Raw genomic sequence first — 17,163 nt, 5'->3', positions numbered from 1 at the left:
ACAATATACTGTATTTCCACAGATAATTGGAAACTGCTAGCATGTGTACATACTGAATTTTGCTATAACTGAGGGGCGGTTAATTCCCCCAAAATTGTGCAACATGTAAAATACAAGTTAGCAGCCAGATTACAATAATGTAACACGGCGCACAACCAAGCAAAAGGCTGCTGGGTGTACAGACATAATCATGTTTGTTTTCTCCCTGTAGATTGCATCTAAGCTATGAAAGACTGTAACATAATGACTGAGATGGCACGGTGTGGCATTTATTACAGATGTGATCTCACAGGGGGTGGGTAGCTGCTGTTCCCTGGCTCTTCATTTCCACCTTTTACCTTGTGTTAGCCACCATTTCAGTAAAAATGTATGTACTCGAAAAGTAAGTTAGCATCATTAAAGTTGTATTGTATTCATGATTAATATAATTTTTCCTTAAGTTCGAATCGATTTCCATTTCATCTGAATCATTTCACTCATCTCTAATTCTAAAAACCTTTGTACTGTCCAAAGTATTTATACCAATGAATGCAAATGATTGCCTTTTTTCCCAAACAGAATACCGTATATACTCGTGTATAAGCCGAGTTTTTCAGCACAAAAAATGTGCTGAAAAACGTCCCCTTGGCTTATACACGAGTCTATAACAAAAAAAAAAAAATTACCCACTTAAAAAAAATAAACTTAAATACTCACCCTCTGATGTCAGCGCGGCTCCCCGATGTCGGCGTGGCTTACCGATGTCCCCGATGTCAGCGCATCCCGTCTTCTTTCTTCTCCACGGCTCCTCTTCTCTCTTCTTTCTTCCGGCATTGACGCGGCCATGTTTTCTTAGTGGCCGCGCATACTATGACGTCAGCAGCGGCCGCTTCATAGTATGCGCCTGCTAGAAGAAAACATGGCCGCGTCCATGCCGGAAGATAGAAGAGAGAAGAGGAGCCGCGGTGAAAAGAAAGAAGACGGGACGCGTTGACAACGGGGACATCGGGGAGCCGCGCTGACATCGGAGGGTGCGTATATAAGTTTATTTTTTTAAGGGCCGTGGGGGCAGGCTGGCTGTATACTACTAGGGGCTGCTGTATACTACTAGGGGCTGCTGTATACTACTAGGGGCGGCTGTATACTACTAGGGGCGGCTGTATACTACTAGGGGCTTGCTGTATACTACTAGGGGCTGCTGTATACTACTAGGGGCTGCTGTATACTACTAGGGGCTGCTGTATACTACTTGGGGACCGCTGTATACTACTTGGGGACCGCTGTATACTACTAGGGGCTGCTAAATACTACATGGGGGCTGGCAGGCTGTATACTACTGGGTTAGAAAGATATAGTTGACCGCTCACCTTGTGTGTCGATTTCTGTGCTGGCTGCTACTCGGGGACCACGAGTAAAAGATAAATGCTGAATGGAAGAAAACGCATGCCGCTCCAGGTGTGGATAAAAACGTGGTTCTTTATTTTCCAAAATTTCTTCAGATTAAAAATAGTAGCAAAATTCATGCAAAAAGCTGTGGCTTTGCATCCTGTGTGACATGGACGTACCAACAAAGAAAATTGTAGGGCAGAATAACCTGCGCGTTTCAGACGTGCCACACGTCCTTACTCATGGTTGGTGTTTGAACTAATGAAACATGGATATATACTCTTGACACCCAACTACTACCACGCCCAGTCATGCGTCTCAAAAAGGAGAGAGGTGGAGTCTTAATCCTAAAATACAAATGATAAAAACAAACACAAATACTGCCACTAACAATGAGATACCGACTATTGTTGTTAGTATTTTTGAAATGGAAGTACTATATAGATACTGACATATTCCAGAAAGAAAAAAAAAAAAAAAAGGCAGATCAGGCTTAAAAACTTACTTCTAGTCCCGTTCAACCCGCAATCCCCCGGAAGTGTCTGCCAGGCACTCCCACCGGAAGTGTCCTGCTATGTTGCTATGTCAACCAGTGACAACAATGCAACGGAAAACAACTTCACTGCGGAGAGCCTGGACGAACAAACCAAACGGGGGAAAACACAAGGAGACATTAATAACAAATACATCTAGCTGTAAGAAGGACAAGATATAATGCAAAGTGCAGGTATAATAGATTTTTTCAATTGTGACGTTGCCGCAACAAAGTAAATGTATGTGCATATTTTATATTTCCCTGTCATATTTAACAATGTATTAAGCGTAGAAAAAATATGGAATTAATAGTGATACATGAGCTCTCTCCTATAGTTCATGCCCCTCGGATAACTGGTATTGAGAACCAGTGTCCAATAGGCTTCACGATCTACCAGAATTTTGTGTCTATCACCTCCACGTTTAGGGAGATGGACCTGTTCTATGATAAAAGTTTCTAAAGATGATATTTCACCGTTATGGCGTTCAATAAAGTGTCTGGCTGCTCCTGAAAGGGATTTTCTGGCAGGCTGGCAGTATACTACTAGGGGCTGCTGTATACTACTAGGGGCTGCTGTATACTACTAGGGGCGGCTGTATACTACTAGGGGCTTGCTGTATACTACTAGGGGCTGCTGTATACTACTAGGGGCTGCTGTATACTACTAGGGGCTACTGTATACTACTAGGGGCTGCTGTATACTACTTGGGGCTGCTGTATACTACTAGGGGCTGCTGTATACTACTAGGGGCTGCTGTATACTACTTGGGGACCGCTGTATACTACTAGGGGCTGCTGTATACTACTAGGTGCTGCTAAATACTACATGGGGGCTGGCAGGCTGTATACTACTGGGGGCTGGCAGGTTGTATACTACTGGGGGGGTTTGACCAATGCATTTCCCACCCTCGGCTTATACTCGAGTCAGTAGTTTTCCCCAGTTTTTGGTGGTAAAATTAGGGGTCTCGGCTTATACTCAGGTCTGTTTATACTCGAGTATATACGGTAACTCAAAGTTAGAAGTTTTTGTATTGTAATCCACCAATTCCCCTTTGGAATCCTTCTAGTATAAACTTTACTGAGTATTTATGCAGTAATTAAAAAAAACCTTACAAAATCCGCTTTACTACATCTCCCACACCAGTGAGATAAAAGAGCTGTCTCTGGGCGTTGTTAATGGAAGGCAGGTCAGCAGCAGTGTCCGGAGAGAAAAACAAGGATGAAACAGTAGGTTCTAAAACAAACCTCAGAAAGGAAGGAATTCTGACACTGTAATCTCACCATCCTGAATTAAACCAGAAAATTTTAAGGTTAGTTTACATCTTTTTAAATACTATTTTCTATGCTGGATCAATTCCTGTTATGTTACAGTTAACTCTTACGTTTATAAGACCGTTTTCAATTCTGTGAATGCAAAAAATTTTTGAAGATACTCAAAACATTAACAACAGTTGTTTGATATAGTAATGTTAAATGCATATTGGCCTACTTTTGTTAAAAAATGAAAATTCTATAAATCCCATTTGAACATGACAAATTATAAGACGTTCTAAGGACCATATGCTTTTAGTGATGTCCTGACATGAATAACTTGATACATTTTACTTCTTATGGTCAGTGTGGGATGTTTATACCTTAGTAATAAGGTTGTGATGTTGGATTATTTAAGAAAATAATGTATGAATTGTGCTGCAACCTGAACCTTTTTTCCACTAAAATATAATTTGTATTGTGCACTACCATCACCCTGTATACAAACTGGGTGACTGAACGCATGACTAACTCTTGTAAGCAATGAATAGCGCAGGTAAAAATAGTAAACTTTGAAATGTATTTCACTACAAAAAAAAAGGTTTATCTGTATCATGTTAGGCTAAAATTTTCTCTTCCAATGAGCAGTGTTTCAGAAAGTCCTTTTGAGGTAGCCTACAGCAGATAAATAAGGACTGGAGGATTTTTTTATTCATTGTTTCCTACTGGAAGGAAGACTAAGATTAGTGCAAACTTCACTAATAGTGTTCTGCCTGTGTATAATGCAGGGCACTAGATTCATTAAGAACGTGCGCCAGGAATCGTGAATCTGTCGCATCCATTCACTGGCCCGACAGAATTTACCAACTTTTTTGTGGTGCACCTTTAAATAGGGCGTGCAACAGACTTTGCATGATAAATCTGGCGTACAGTCCAACTGAGCACTGGAACGCCCCCTAATTTGTGTTGAGCGGTGCCTAGTGCAGCTGCGCTAAAAAACGGTTGCATGCGGCACAGTTGTGGTGCAGACACTTCTTAAATACCTGTGCAAGCAGTTTGCACTAGAAAGAATATGAAAAGTCCAACAGAAAACTTTAGCAAAGCCCTTAGTAAATGTGTCCCAATGTATGTTGAACTAATAGAGGCAGAATGTCCTATTACCTACGAGCAAGTCCGATGCAAATTACCAGCCCGAACACTCTAGGTTCATTCCCAGTTTCTGGGCGTTTGGGTCGGACATTCAGGCAAGCTAACAATGCGAGTCTGATTCAAGTAAGTCACAGGTTTTACTGGTGTACGTGCTGAACATGTGCCAAAAATGAGGTATCAATGTTACGTACTATTCCCATAATTATGAAATATTCTCACATGTATGTATTTATCAACTTCAAACCGTATAAATAAATAGTTGTTTGTGTAGAAAGGTCAGAGAAATGGTTCTGTACACATTTCCATCTCCAGTGAACTAGTGATTTTTTTTTTCCGTTTTACTCCATGCTGATAAAGTTATTGCTGTTAAGTGAGGATGTAGAAAAACAGGAAACAATGTTTCCATGTTTTGAGTTTACATAACCTTGTGCAGATCACTGTCCCTTCATTTCTCATAAAATGTGCATTGCCTCCATAATCTGGGCCTTCATTTTTAATTTCTTTTAATGGAAAAACTATCTTGCTTGCAGTACATCAATAGTATACAATGATTTATTTCTGCCTTCTAAACACACAACCAATTATCCAATGACAACCCAGATTGGTTAAATAATAATAATACACTATGTGTGATGTCACTGTTAAGCCATGACATACTATTTCATCATTGCATTATTGGCTTGCACCAATGGCAGATGTTAAGAATTTATATACGGTGGCAAATAATAAATAAATAATAGCCAAGAAATTTAATACATCAACAAATAGCAACATACATAAAAATCTAACAAACCAAACTGAAACCTTGTTCCATTATGCAAGAAGTGTCTCTGAGTAACAAGAAACAAGTAACAAGAAATGGTCATTATCGCTCATCCACTATGATCAATCCTAGGGTGAAATTTATACATTGCACGGGAGAGGTCCAGCATGTAGCATGGTACCACAAAATTATTACCTCTAGTCTAATAAACAGTTACATTATTTAACTTCTTCACGGCTACCATATGCTATAAACATCCTCTTTGCACATATATACCCTTCAAGAAAGTGTTCCACTTGTACTTTGGTTTATAAGTACCATGGTCCAGTGGATAGGACTGTTTGAAGTAAGACACCTTTTAGTCCATTAGCTGAAGGCAGAATACAGAAGTGGAAAATGCATTGGTTTCAGCTTTCCAGTATATAGCCAGCAAACATCCAGTAGTATATAGTCAGCTCCCAGTAGTATATAGCCAGCCCCTGTATGTTATAATGTTAAATCCAAGACTATGCTTTGTGGCATTCCTTTTCAGGGAGATTTTGTTTTTGTAGCGAACTGGATTTTATACTCGAAAAGGCTGCAGATAGAAAAAAAAAGGGTTTCCAGTCAATAAACCGCCCCCTAAAATGCCATCCTTTACCTTTCGTACTTCCAGGTAAAATGAACACCATTTAGGGGCAAAGGCAAGACAGGTAGATGGAGCTATGCCAAAGGGGGGCAAGTCGCAGTTACCTCTTTAACCCCGACCATAGACAGAAAAAACAATGACTTACAGTTGGGGGGGGGGGGACTTTCGTACTTTGTAACCAAATGGGAGGAAATCTCCCTAAATCCTTGGATACTTCAGATCATTCAATCTGGTTACAAGATAGAATTTCTCCAAATACCCCCACAAAAGGGCACTACCATTTAGAATCTCATCAGCCCCATGTATATACACACAAAGTAATGGTAAACATAGTAGCCCACTTAAGGATGAGAGATATCGTGATAGTACCATATTTAGACGATCTACTCTTAATTGCCAAAACAGAGTCAGAACTTCTCCAGGATTTAGGGTGGTGGAATATTAACTGGGAACTGGGACCTAACCCCATATAGGACAAAAAAGTTCCTAGGTGTAAGGTTAGATTCAATAAAACAGAGTTCCTTTTTACCACAAGAGAAGGTTCAAAAAATAAATCAAGCTGTAAGTCTCTTTTTTTGTGACTACCTATCTACTGGTGACTACCTATGTACTTGGCAGAGGTATAGCTACCATGGGGGCAGGGGGAGTGGGTGCTCTGGGACTCTTGGATTTGTAGGGGCTTACAGCTCAGTCTGTGTCCCTAGGACACATAGTTGAAATGCACGTGTGCCAGCTAGGGTTGCACCTATACTAATTTTTAGTGCGCTATAATACCCAGAAAAGAATACCGATACAATATAGTTACTATCCGTAGATACTAAGATACTCATAGAGATAAGATAGTATTCAAATCATCTTTATGTTAGGACAGAGAAACGATGGCCCCTTTATTGTTATTAACTGGTTCACAACCACCCATGCACCGGGTCCCGCTGCATGGAGAGGGCTCACGGGCTGAGCCCTCTCCATAACCGGTAAGTCTTTGGTGCGATTGTGGGTGTTATCACAGCAAACGCTGCCGGCAAAGCTGCCCATGCGCTGCCATCTTGCCTAGGATCGTCGCTCCCCGTGGCGTCATCGGGGAGCGGCGATACGTCTCCATGGTAGCCTTGGGTCTTCCGAAGACCCGAGGCTATTTCGTTTTAACCCCTTAATTTCAACGTGCTGATAGCACATTGTAATGAATGAAGAGGAAAATCCCAATATACTGCCATGTAGTATGGCAGTATATGATAGGATCGATCAGACAACCTAGGGTTAAAGTAAGCTTGGGAGTCTGAAAAATAGTATAAATAAAAATTAAAAAAAAGGAAAAAAAAAAAAAGTTAAACAAAAATACCTAAAAATTCAAATTACCCCCCTTTCCCTAGAACGGATATAAATATAAATAAACAGTAAAAATCATAAACACATTAGGTATTGCCGCTTCCGAACATGCCCGATCTATCAAAATATGATAACGGTTTTTCACTGCGTTTAACCCCGTAAACGGAAAGTCAAAATGGCACTTTTTTGACATTTAAAAAAAAATTAAAAATTCTATAAAAAGTGATCAAAAGGTCATACAGTCCTAAAAATGATAACATTGCAAACGTCATCAAAATCTGCAAAAAACGACACCACCCACAGCTCCATAAACCAAAGTATGAAAAAGTTATTAGCGCCAGAAGATGGCAAAATCCCCCCCAAAAAATTTTGTACAGGAGGTTTTAATTTTTTTAAATGTATGAAAACATTATAAAACCTATACAAATTTGGTATCCCCGTAATCGTACCAACCCAAAGAATAAATTAGACATGTTATTTGGGGCGTACAGTGAAATCCGTAAAATCCAAGCCCACAAGAATACGGCACAAATGCGTTTTTTTACCAATTTCACAGCATTTGGAATCTTGTTCCCACTTCCCAGTACACGGCATGGAATATTAAATACCACCATTTTGAAGTGTAATTTGTTATTCAGAAAATAAGTCATCACACAGCTCTGTACATGGAAAAATAAAAAAGTTACAGATTTTTGAATGTGGGGAGTGAAAAATGAAAACGGAAAAACGAAAGAGGGCAGAGGAAGGGGTTAAAGGAATGGTATAATAAAGTATAATATATCAGAACTATGGAATAGATGACTAATGAAATAAAGAACAGACATGAAGAAGGGGACAACTGGATTAAATGGATAATGCTGGCTATATTTCAGAATTGAACAGCTCTTGATGCTGCTTGTGAAGCTTGATTAGTACACCCTGGTTTCACTGCACAAGTGCTGTTTGTACACATCTTGCACGAAGAAGCCATAGTAGTACACCTGGCTACAGTGGACAAGTGCTGTAGGTACACAGCGTTCATTATGAAGCCGGAGTAATACAATCTGGCTTCACTGCACAAGTGCTGTAGGTACACAACATGCCCTATGAAGCCAGAGTGTTTTAGCTTCATTAAAGCATTGAGAAAGCAGGCACCAAGAGCTCCAGATGTAAGTCCAATGAGCCTCTTCGGCAGTGGCATAAGTTGAAGTTGCTGGACCCCAGTGCAAAGTCTATGCCAGTCCCCTGACTATAATGTATGGTTTATAGTGCTAGTTTTCTCATATGGAAAAGTGACACCCTTTGGGCCTCTTAAGCCTATTTGGCCTGGTTATGTTGGGGCTACCTATCTATGGGGGGCATGTCCTGTGGCTACCTATCTATTGGGGGGCATGTGCATATTGTATAGCTCACATGGAAATCATGGTGGTCTAAATGAATTAGCCGAGATCATCCAGTAATAAATGGTCAAATACTGCTTAGTAGGCATCACACACATTTAGCTTAAAGGAAACCTACCACTTGAAGTGGCAGGTATAAGGGGGAACTACCGAGCACCAGCTCAGGGTGAGCTGCTGCCGGAGCTTAGTTTTGTTAGTGTTTTAAACCGCAGCATCGCGGTTTAAAACACTTTTTAAACTTTATGGCCGGAGCTTCTTCGGCGCAGGGAGGTACGCGCTCGGCGCACCATGCGCGCAACCGTGCCCGCGGCTCTCATTCACTTCCTATGTAGCCGCGTGCACGGGCGCGCGCATGGTGCGCCGAGCCCGTACCTCCCTGCGCCGAAGCAGCTTCGGCCATAAAGTTTAAAAAGTGTTTTAAACCGCGATGCTGTGGTTTAAATCACTAACAAAACTAAGCTCCGGCACCAGCTCACCCTGAGCTGGTGCTCGGTAGTTCCCCCTTATACCTGCCACTTCAAGTGGTAGGTTTCCTTTAATTAATTTTTTTAGTCATCAGACATATTCAATATAATTATTTTAATATGAAGCAAAACATCCACTCATGTGATCAGAGCCGGATCATCATTGGCGCTCTTGGAGCGCCAGCGCCGGGCCCCCGGATGCAAATTTATTGATTGGGGGCCCCCGGGCTGGCGCTCCAATGATCCGGCTCCTGCTGTGGCCCCCGGCAGGCCTCGACCATCGGCAGTCGGGCAGGGGCCTCCGTCCGTCCGGACCGGAAGCTCCTGTCCGTCCCTGTATAGTGCTCGATGCGGCCATTTCCCTATTACTGGAGCGATGTGGCCGAAGACAACCCCGGCGCACATCGCTCCATGAACTGGGATGCGCGGCCGCGTGATGACGTCACCACGCGGCCGCGCACCCCTTCCTTCCCGGACGCGGCAAGACGAAGCAAGACACGGGACCTGAGGTGAGTAAAATGTTTTTTTTTTTTATCAAACCGTATTAAAAGATGGTGGGGGCAGAAATATCTAAATTAATTAATTTGTCGTGGGTAGCACATTAAATAGTTAATTGTGTGTGTGGGGGGCAGCAGCATATTAAATAGTTTATTATGGGGGGGGCAGCATATTAAATAGTTTATTATGGGGGGGCAGCATATTAAATAGTTAATGGTGGCGGGGCAGCATATTAAATAGTTAATGGTGGGGGGGCAGCATATTAAATAGTTAATGGTGGGGGGCAGCATATAAAATAGTTAATTGTGGGGTGGGGGGCAGCATATTAAATAATTAATGGTGGGGGGCAGCATATAAAATAGTTAATTGTGGGGGGGGCAGCATATAAAATAGTTAATTGTGGGGGGGCAGCATATAAAATAGTTAATTGTGGGGGGCCAGCATATAAAATATGTTATTATGGGGGACAGCATATTAAATAGTTTATTATGGGGGCATTAAGTAGTTCATTCTGGGAGGGGCAGCATATTAAATAGTTAATTGTGTGTGTGTGGGGGGGGGGTAGAATATTAATTCCCTCACGCTCTGAGGTTTACATGTATGGCACAGAGGTGCGGCGCCACCATCTTTATTCCTATCATCGGTTGCCATAATAGCCTTGGGTCTTCATCAGACCCAAGGCTGCATGGCATTTGCAGTTTCGTTACAATGTACCAGTGGCTCATTGTAATGAATACTTTATAAAAATGCCATAAACTGCAATACATATACAGTAGTATTGTAGTATATGGTAGGAATGATAACACCATCTAGGGTTAAAGTACTCTAAAAAGTAGTAAAAAAAAAGTATAAAAAAATAAATCCCCCCCTTCCCTAGAACTGATATTAAATTTAATAAACAGTAAAAATCACAAACACATTAGGTATCGCCGCATCTCAAAATATCTGATCTATCAAAATATAAAAACGGTTATTGCTGGTGTTGAACCACATTACTGAAAATAGCGCCCAAATATCCGAAACGCAACTTTTACACAATTTTACATAACATAAAAAATGTGATAAAAACTGATCAAAATGTCGCACAGCCCTCAAAATGGTAGCAATGAAGACGTCAGCTCATGACTCCTCACACATCTCAGTACCTTATACACTCAAGTATAAGCCAACCCTTATATAGCCAGCAACTGAACCTGATATAGCCTTCCTCCTGCCCCGTATACAGCCAGCCCCCATATATACCCAGCACCTGCCCCCGATATAGCCTGCTCCTGCCTCCGTATATAGCCAGCTCCTGCCATTGTATAGCCTTCCTCCTGCCCGTACATATAACCAGATCCTTCCCCCGTTTAGCCTTCCTCCTGCCCTTATATAGCCAGCTCCTGCCCCTATAAAGCCTTCCTCCTGCCCCAGTATATAGCCAGCTCCTGCCCCGTATATAGCCAGCTCCTGCCCCGTATATAGCCTTCTTCCTGCCCCCGTATATATAGCCAGCTCCTGCCCCCGTATATAGCCTTCCTCCTGCCCCCGTATATAGCCTTCCTCCTGCCCCCGTATATAGCCAGCTCCTGCCCCCGAATATAGCCAGCTCCTGCCCCTGAATATAGCCAGCTCCTGCCCCCGTATATATAGCCAGCTCCTGCCCCCGAATATAGCCAGCTCCTGCCCCTTGTAGCACTCAAAAAAAGAAAGTCAAAACGCACCTGCCGCAGGAAAGGTGGGTTTTGACTTTCTTTTTTTTTATTGACTCGAGTATAAGCTGAGTTTGAGGTTTTAGCACATTTTTTGTGCTGAAAAACTTGGCTTATACTCGTGATGAGGTTTTAATTTTTTAAGATGTATTAAAACTCAATAAAACCTGTATAAATGTAGTTTCCCTGTGATCTTACTGAACCAAAGAGTAAAGTGTACAAAATTCATTTGGGTGTCCAGTATACTGCATAATTAATGGAGGGGGCAGAATATAAAATAATTTAGAGGAAGCCAGTGTATGAAATTTATTGGGGGTGAGGCCCAGTATGTAAAATAGTTCACAGGGTGGGGTGAGGGGGCAGTATATTAAATAACTAAATAGGGGGGGGCAGTATATTAAATAATTAAATTAGAGGGTCCAGTCTCTAAAATTCATGTGGCGCCCCAGTATATTAGAAAGGGCCATAAGTCGGTAAATTAATTCATTAAAGGGGGCAATATATAAATGAAGTCATGGGGAACCATATATTGTGTAATTGGGGGGTGAGATATAATTAGGGGTACAGTATTACTCAGGGTCTGTAGTATAGTAATAAATGCAGGGAACACAGAGGTTTTATTGTGGGGTATATTTGGGGGGGGGCATATTTCTGTTAATCAGGTGACATTATACTGTGAGTAACTGTGGTATTTTTAGGTGAACAGTGTGGGGTATGCGCTGCAAAAGACATCTGGTGGAAGATTCTTTAGCCATAGGTTACGTCGATTCTGGCCCTGAAGTAGAAGAAGTAGAAGTCACCTGTGAGGTACTAGACGCCACTTCTGCAGTACCGGTAATGTATTAACTGACTAACATTCTACTGTGAGACATCTCTGAGCTTGTACTGTACATGTCCTGTTATATTCCTAGTGTCTATAGTGAGCCAGCATTGTGGTGTGGGGTTATTGTCATCAGTTATTGTTATGGTTTTCAGCGTTTTCTTATTTATCAAGCTTGATAAAGGCTCCCTGTGAGCCAAAACATCGCTCTACTTTATTGTACTCTTGCTTAAACATGGAATAAAGAAGACTACTTGTTTCACCTTACATTGGATATTTTGGAGTGGGTGTGAGGGGTATATATGATATATGTGGGGGCACAGTGTGGTCAGTTGTGGTGTGATGGGTATATATGATATATGTGGGGGGTACAGTGTGGTCAGTTGTGGTGTGAGGGGTATATATGATATATGTGGGGGCACAGTGTGGTCAGTTGTGGTGTGAGGGGTATATATGATATATGTGGGGGCACAGTGTGGTCAGTTGTGGTGTGAGGGGTATATATGATATATGTGGGGGCACAGTGTGATCAGTTGTGGTGTGAGCGGTATATATGATATATGTGGGGTACAGTGTGGTCAGTTGTGGTGTGAGGGGTATATATGATATATGTGGGGGGCACAGTGTGGTCAGTTGTGGTGTGAGGGGTATATATGATATATGTGGGGGCACAGTGTGGTCAGTTGTGGTGTGAGGGGTATATATGATATATGTGGGGGGCACAGTGTGGTCAGTTGTGGTGTGAGGGGTATATATGATATATGTGGGGGCAGAGTGTGGTCAGATGTGGTGTGAGGGGTATATATTATATATGTGGGGGCACAGTGTGGTGAGTTGTGGTGTGAGGGGTATATATGATATATGTGGGGGTACAGTGTGGACAGTTGTGGTGTGAGGGGTATATATGATATATGTGGGGGCACAGTGTGGTCAGATGTGGTGTGAGGGGTATATATTATATATGTGGGGGCACAATGTGGTGAGTTGTGGTGTGAGGGGTATATATGATATATGTGGGGGCACAGTGTGGTCAGTTGTGGTGTGAGGGGTATATATGATATATGTGGGGATACAGTGTGGACAGTTGTGGTGTGAGGGGTATATATGATATATGTGGGGGCACAGTGTGGTCAGTTGTGGTGTGAGGGGTATATATGATATATGTGGGGGCACAGTGTGGTCAGATGTGGTGTGAGGGGTATATATGATATATGTGGGGATACAGTGTGGACAGTTGTGGTGTGAGGGGTATATATGATATATGTGGGGGCACAGTGTGGTCAGTTGTGGTGTGAGGGGTATATATGATATATGTGGGGGCACAGTGTGGACAGTTGTGGTGTGAGGGGTATATATGATATATGTGGGGGCACAGTGTGGTCAGTTGTGGTGTGAGGGGTATATATGATATATGTGGGGGCACAGTGTGTACAGTTGTGGTGTGAGGGGTATATATGATATATGTGGGGGCACAGTGTGGTCAGATGTGGTGTGAGGGGTATATATTATATATGTGGGGGCACAGTGTGGTCAGATGCGGTGTGAGGGGTATATATTATATATGTGGGGGCACAGTGTGGTCAGTTGTGGTGTGAGGGATACTACTACTATATGGTTACTATATGCTGGTAGATACTGGTCTGCGTGTGTAGGTTATTATGTAGTATTGCAGTATTATCCAGTCATTATGTAGTGGTGATAATCAGGATGTAATGTTATTATTTGGGCTTGTACAGAGGTGTCACTAGTGATATTGTCCTGTGCTCGGTGGTGTTTGTATTATAACAATATGGCTGTAAAGATCATCAGTAAATGGAATTTATAGTTGGTAAATTATTGGTAATACCGGTCACGTTGTGGTAATCCTGTGGGTCAGTTTCGAGGTATCCTTTGCAAATAGTAGCGCTATTGTTTGGAATTTTGGTCTTATGGTACTTTTATTTGGTAACAGTATTGTGGTATCATTATTCGGTAATAATATGGCGGGAGTATTTTTTAGTTTTTCATGGACCAAAATTGGAAATGGTTTAGTAAAGGTAGGAATTTATCTAAAACTAAAGATACCATTGTTTCTAATATCTCTAGAGCTTTGAAACTGTAACTATGTGATATCTTTTTACTTATATTGTTGTGGGAGGGGGCCCCGCATTGGCTAACGAGCTGGGGGGCCCCATCCTAAATGAGGTGCTCCATAGCACTGGGACCCTTAATCTGGCCCTGCATGTGATATTGATTTACTTACCTTAATGTTAAGAAGTGTACATCCAGTTTGCATCAGGGACAGGAGAGGTCTGCAATGTCTATAGTGTTTTGTCCTATCTCCTCGGCTTCCAGAGAGAACACTGATAATTCCCTTTTCTAAAGTTTCTGGATATATGTACTTTAATTCCCTCTAGTGGCCATGATTCAGCATTGCACACATCATTATAGAATAGCTCCTATAACAAAGTATAAACACAATGGCCCAAAAATATAAAAAAATATTGGTGCAAACTGCCTTTGTGCAGGTTGTGCCAGATAATCCATTAGTGGCGCAGGCTCTTAGTAAATCTGGTCTGTTTTCAAGGTGTGTAGACAGTTGCAGCTTTTTTTTTAGGTTCACTTTACTTCATGTTGTTGCGAAAGAATTGTGGCGCAGCTCAGTAATAAATGTGTTGCAAACTCTGACTAAGCATTACTACGCCCCTTTAGGTACACAAATTTCTAAAAGTGCAACTGCGAAACAAAAGTGGGGCAAACACTTCATAAACACATATGCAGGTTCGAAAGACCTTCTTCTTAGTGAAAACATAGACTAAAAACTGGCGCAGACACAATGATATATCTCAGCCACTCCCTCTAGTGTAATGAATTTAAGGATGCATTATATTAATGTATTATTGCTTTTACTTATTGACACGGGTGCTCACCCGTGCCTCACAGCCCGAGAAAAAGCTTGTTTCTCATGACCTTTGCGATTAGTGTGATTTCCCATTGTGATCCCGGACCTGTCCCCGTTTACACTCCTCCGTTGCTAGCCCTGACCATCTCCTCTGCCACTGACCCTGAACCTTTGCTGCCTGTTTTGCCCTCCTGCCTGTACCCGTCCACGAACCTGCCTTCCATTTCTGTACCTCGCCTTGGCAGCCACCACGGACAAAGTCGCACCTGTGGAACGACCTGGTGGTACCACGCCGCAGCAAGTCCAACCCGCATCACGGCAAGCTCTGGTGAAAACTTAGACTCTGGTCCCAGGTGTCGGCTTACGTCATCGTCTGCGGTGGTCCAGTGGGTCCACTACCCCTGGAGCCTGACAGTAAGATCAGGCCAAGGTCCCGCTGTTTAAACTGGCTGATCTTACCACAGTTGTACTCCAGAAGTCCCAGGAAGATTGCCACGCAGGGAGAATGGCTTGGTCAGGTCACCGCCATGTTGCAGCAAGTGATGGCTACTCAGCAACAAGTTCAAGCTTCTGTGGCTCCTCCTGCTATTCCGGTTAGCCTGCCTGCTACTGAACCTAGGATGAGACTCTCCATGCCGTCTGAGTATGATGGGGACCTCAAGTTGTTCAGGGGCTTTATCGCTCAGTGCTCTCTGCACATAGAACTTATGTCATCTCAATTTGTCACTGAACAATCCAAGGTGGCATTCATCATCAGCCTCCTCTCAGGGAAGGCCCTGGCTTGGACTACTACCCTCTGGGACAGGGACAATCTGGTCACAACTACCCTCACAGCATTCCTTGTGGAATTCCGGTACATTTTTGAGGAACTTGCAGAGGCGTTTTCAGCTGAGACTGCACTACTAAACCTGCTTCAAGAGGAGTCATCAGTTGGTGACTATGTGGTTCAGTTCCTTACCCTGGCCTTGGAGCTTAGCTGGAACGATGCATCCCTGACTGTGACCTTCAAAAAAGGACTTTCGGGACAAGTTAAAGACGCGCTGTCTGCATGAGACCAGCCGTCTACTCTGAGTGGTCTCATCACTCTGGCTACTCGGATTGATATTCTTTTTAAGGAGCGCGCTGAAGAGTTACATCTCGAGCAACCGCAAGCCCGGGTTCAATGTTTGCCTCACTTGGCACCTGCCTTCCAAAGGCCTATTCAGCCTCCCTGGTATATCCCATAGTGGCACTCACCAAAAAGGGCCCCAACCCTCGACTTTGGCCACAGGCTGCTGAAGAGACCTTCTCTAAATTAGAGTGTGCCTTTGCCTCGCCACCAGTACTCACTTGGGCAGATACAGAAAAGCCCTTCCATCTAGAGGTTGATACCTCCTCAATAGGAGCAGGAGCAGTGCTTACCCAAAAAGGTCCTAAAGGCCAAACTCTCACATGTGGTTTCTTTTCTAAGACTTTCTCCTCTGCAGTGAGGAATTACTCCATAGGAGATCGGGAACTATTGGCGATAAAACTTGCCTTAGAAGGATGGTGTTACTTTCTGGAGGGTCTGCATCTTCACAGATCATATTGGAAGGCCAATTCTGAATGTGCAATGATGTAAGGACATCAGTGTCAGAAGCCCTAGCGGATCCTGCTCTCCCTAACAGCTGGGGGAGCAGACCAGCTAGTAGTAGGGTAGATGGGAGTGCAGGTAAGCCAAGGCAGCTAGTGGTTGGAGGGGACTCTATAATCAGAAAGACGGATAGACTAATTTGTCGTCAAGACCGCCTCAACCGAATGCTTTGCTGTCTCCCCTGGTGCCAGGGTTCGGGAAAGGGTGAATAAATTACTGGGAGGGGCTGGGGATGACCCAGCTGTCGTGGTCCATGTTGGTACCAATGACAGAATAGATGGTAGGTGGAGGAGCTTGAAAATTAGTTTTAAAGAATTAGGTTCATAGCTTAAAGGAAGGACCTCCAAGGTAGTATTCTCTGGAATTTTACTTGTGTCATGCGTTACACAGAGCAGACAACGGGAGCTCAGGGAGTTAAATGCATGGCTCAGATCCAGGTGTAGAGCAGAGGGATTTGGGTTCCTGGAGCACTGGGCTGACTTCTCATTGGGGTACAAGCTGTTTTCATTTACCTAAATGGGGTCTGTGGTGGCGGAGTATTTAAACTAGGATTGGGGGAGGAGGAAAAGGAGACACAAAAGGGGTAGACAGGTCAGAGAGGGGGCATGTTATCTTGGTGGGTAGTGAAGTGGGCGGTGTATGGGGGACTAAGGCAATGGATAAGGGGATCCACAAGTTACAAAACAATAGTGCGGATATATGTGCTAGTAAAATTACTTTAAATAAGATAAATAACTCTGTAAAATTAAAGTGTATGTTCACAAATGGCAGAAGTATCAAGAGCAAAAGGGGCGAGCTTGA

At 42.9% G+C, this 17,163-nt stretch overlaps 1 protein-coding gene across 1 annotated transcript in view; it reads left to right on the top strand.

The window, feature by feature from the left end:
* The first annotated feature begins 3,189 nt into the window (after positions 1 to 3,189).
* RIPOR1 (RHO family interacting cell polarization regulator 1) overlaps positions 3,190 to 17,163 on the top strand; it is a 234,848-nt gene continuing 220,874 nt past the window's right edge. Inside the window, exon 1 of the mRNA XM_072117796.1 lies at positions 3,190 to 3,210. The gene's annotated coding sequence lies outside the window, so the exon portion shown is untranslated. The remainder of the gene's footprint in view (positions 3,211 to 17,163) is intronic.

The sequence above is a fragment of the Engystomops pustulosus genome, chromosome 7 (assembly GCF_040894005.1).
Source record: "Engystomops pustulosus chromosome 7, aEngPut4.maternal, whole genome shotgun sequence".
NCBI lineage: Eukaryota > Metazoa > Chordata > Amphibia > Anura > Leptodactylidae > Engystomops > Engystomops pustulosus.
The sequence above is the reverse complement of the archived record's forward strand: the minus strand, read 5'-3'. Positions and strand labels throughout refer to the sequence as shown.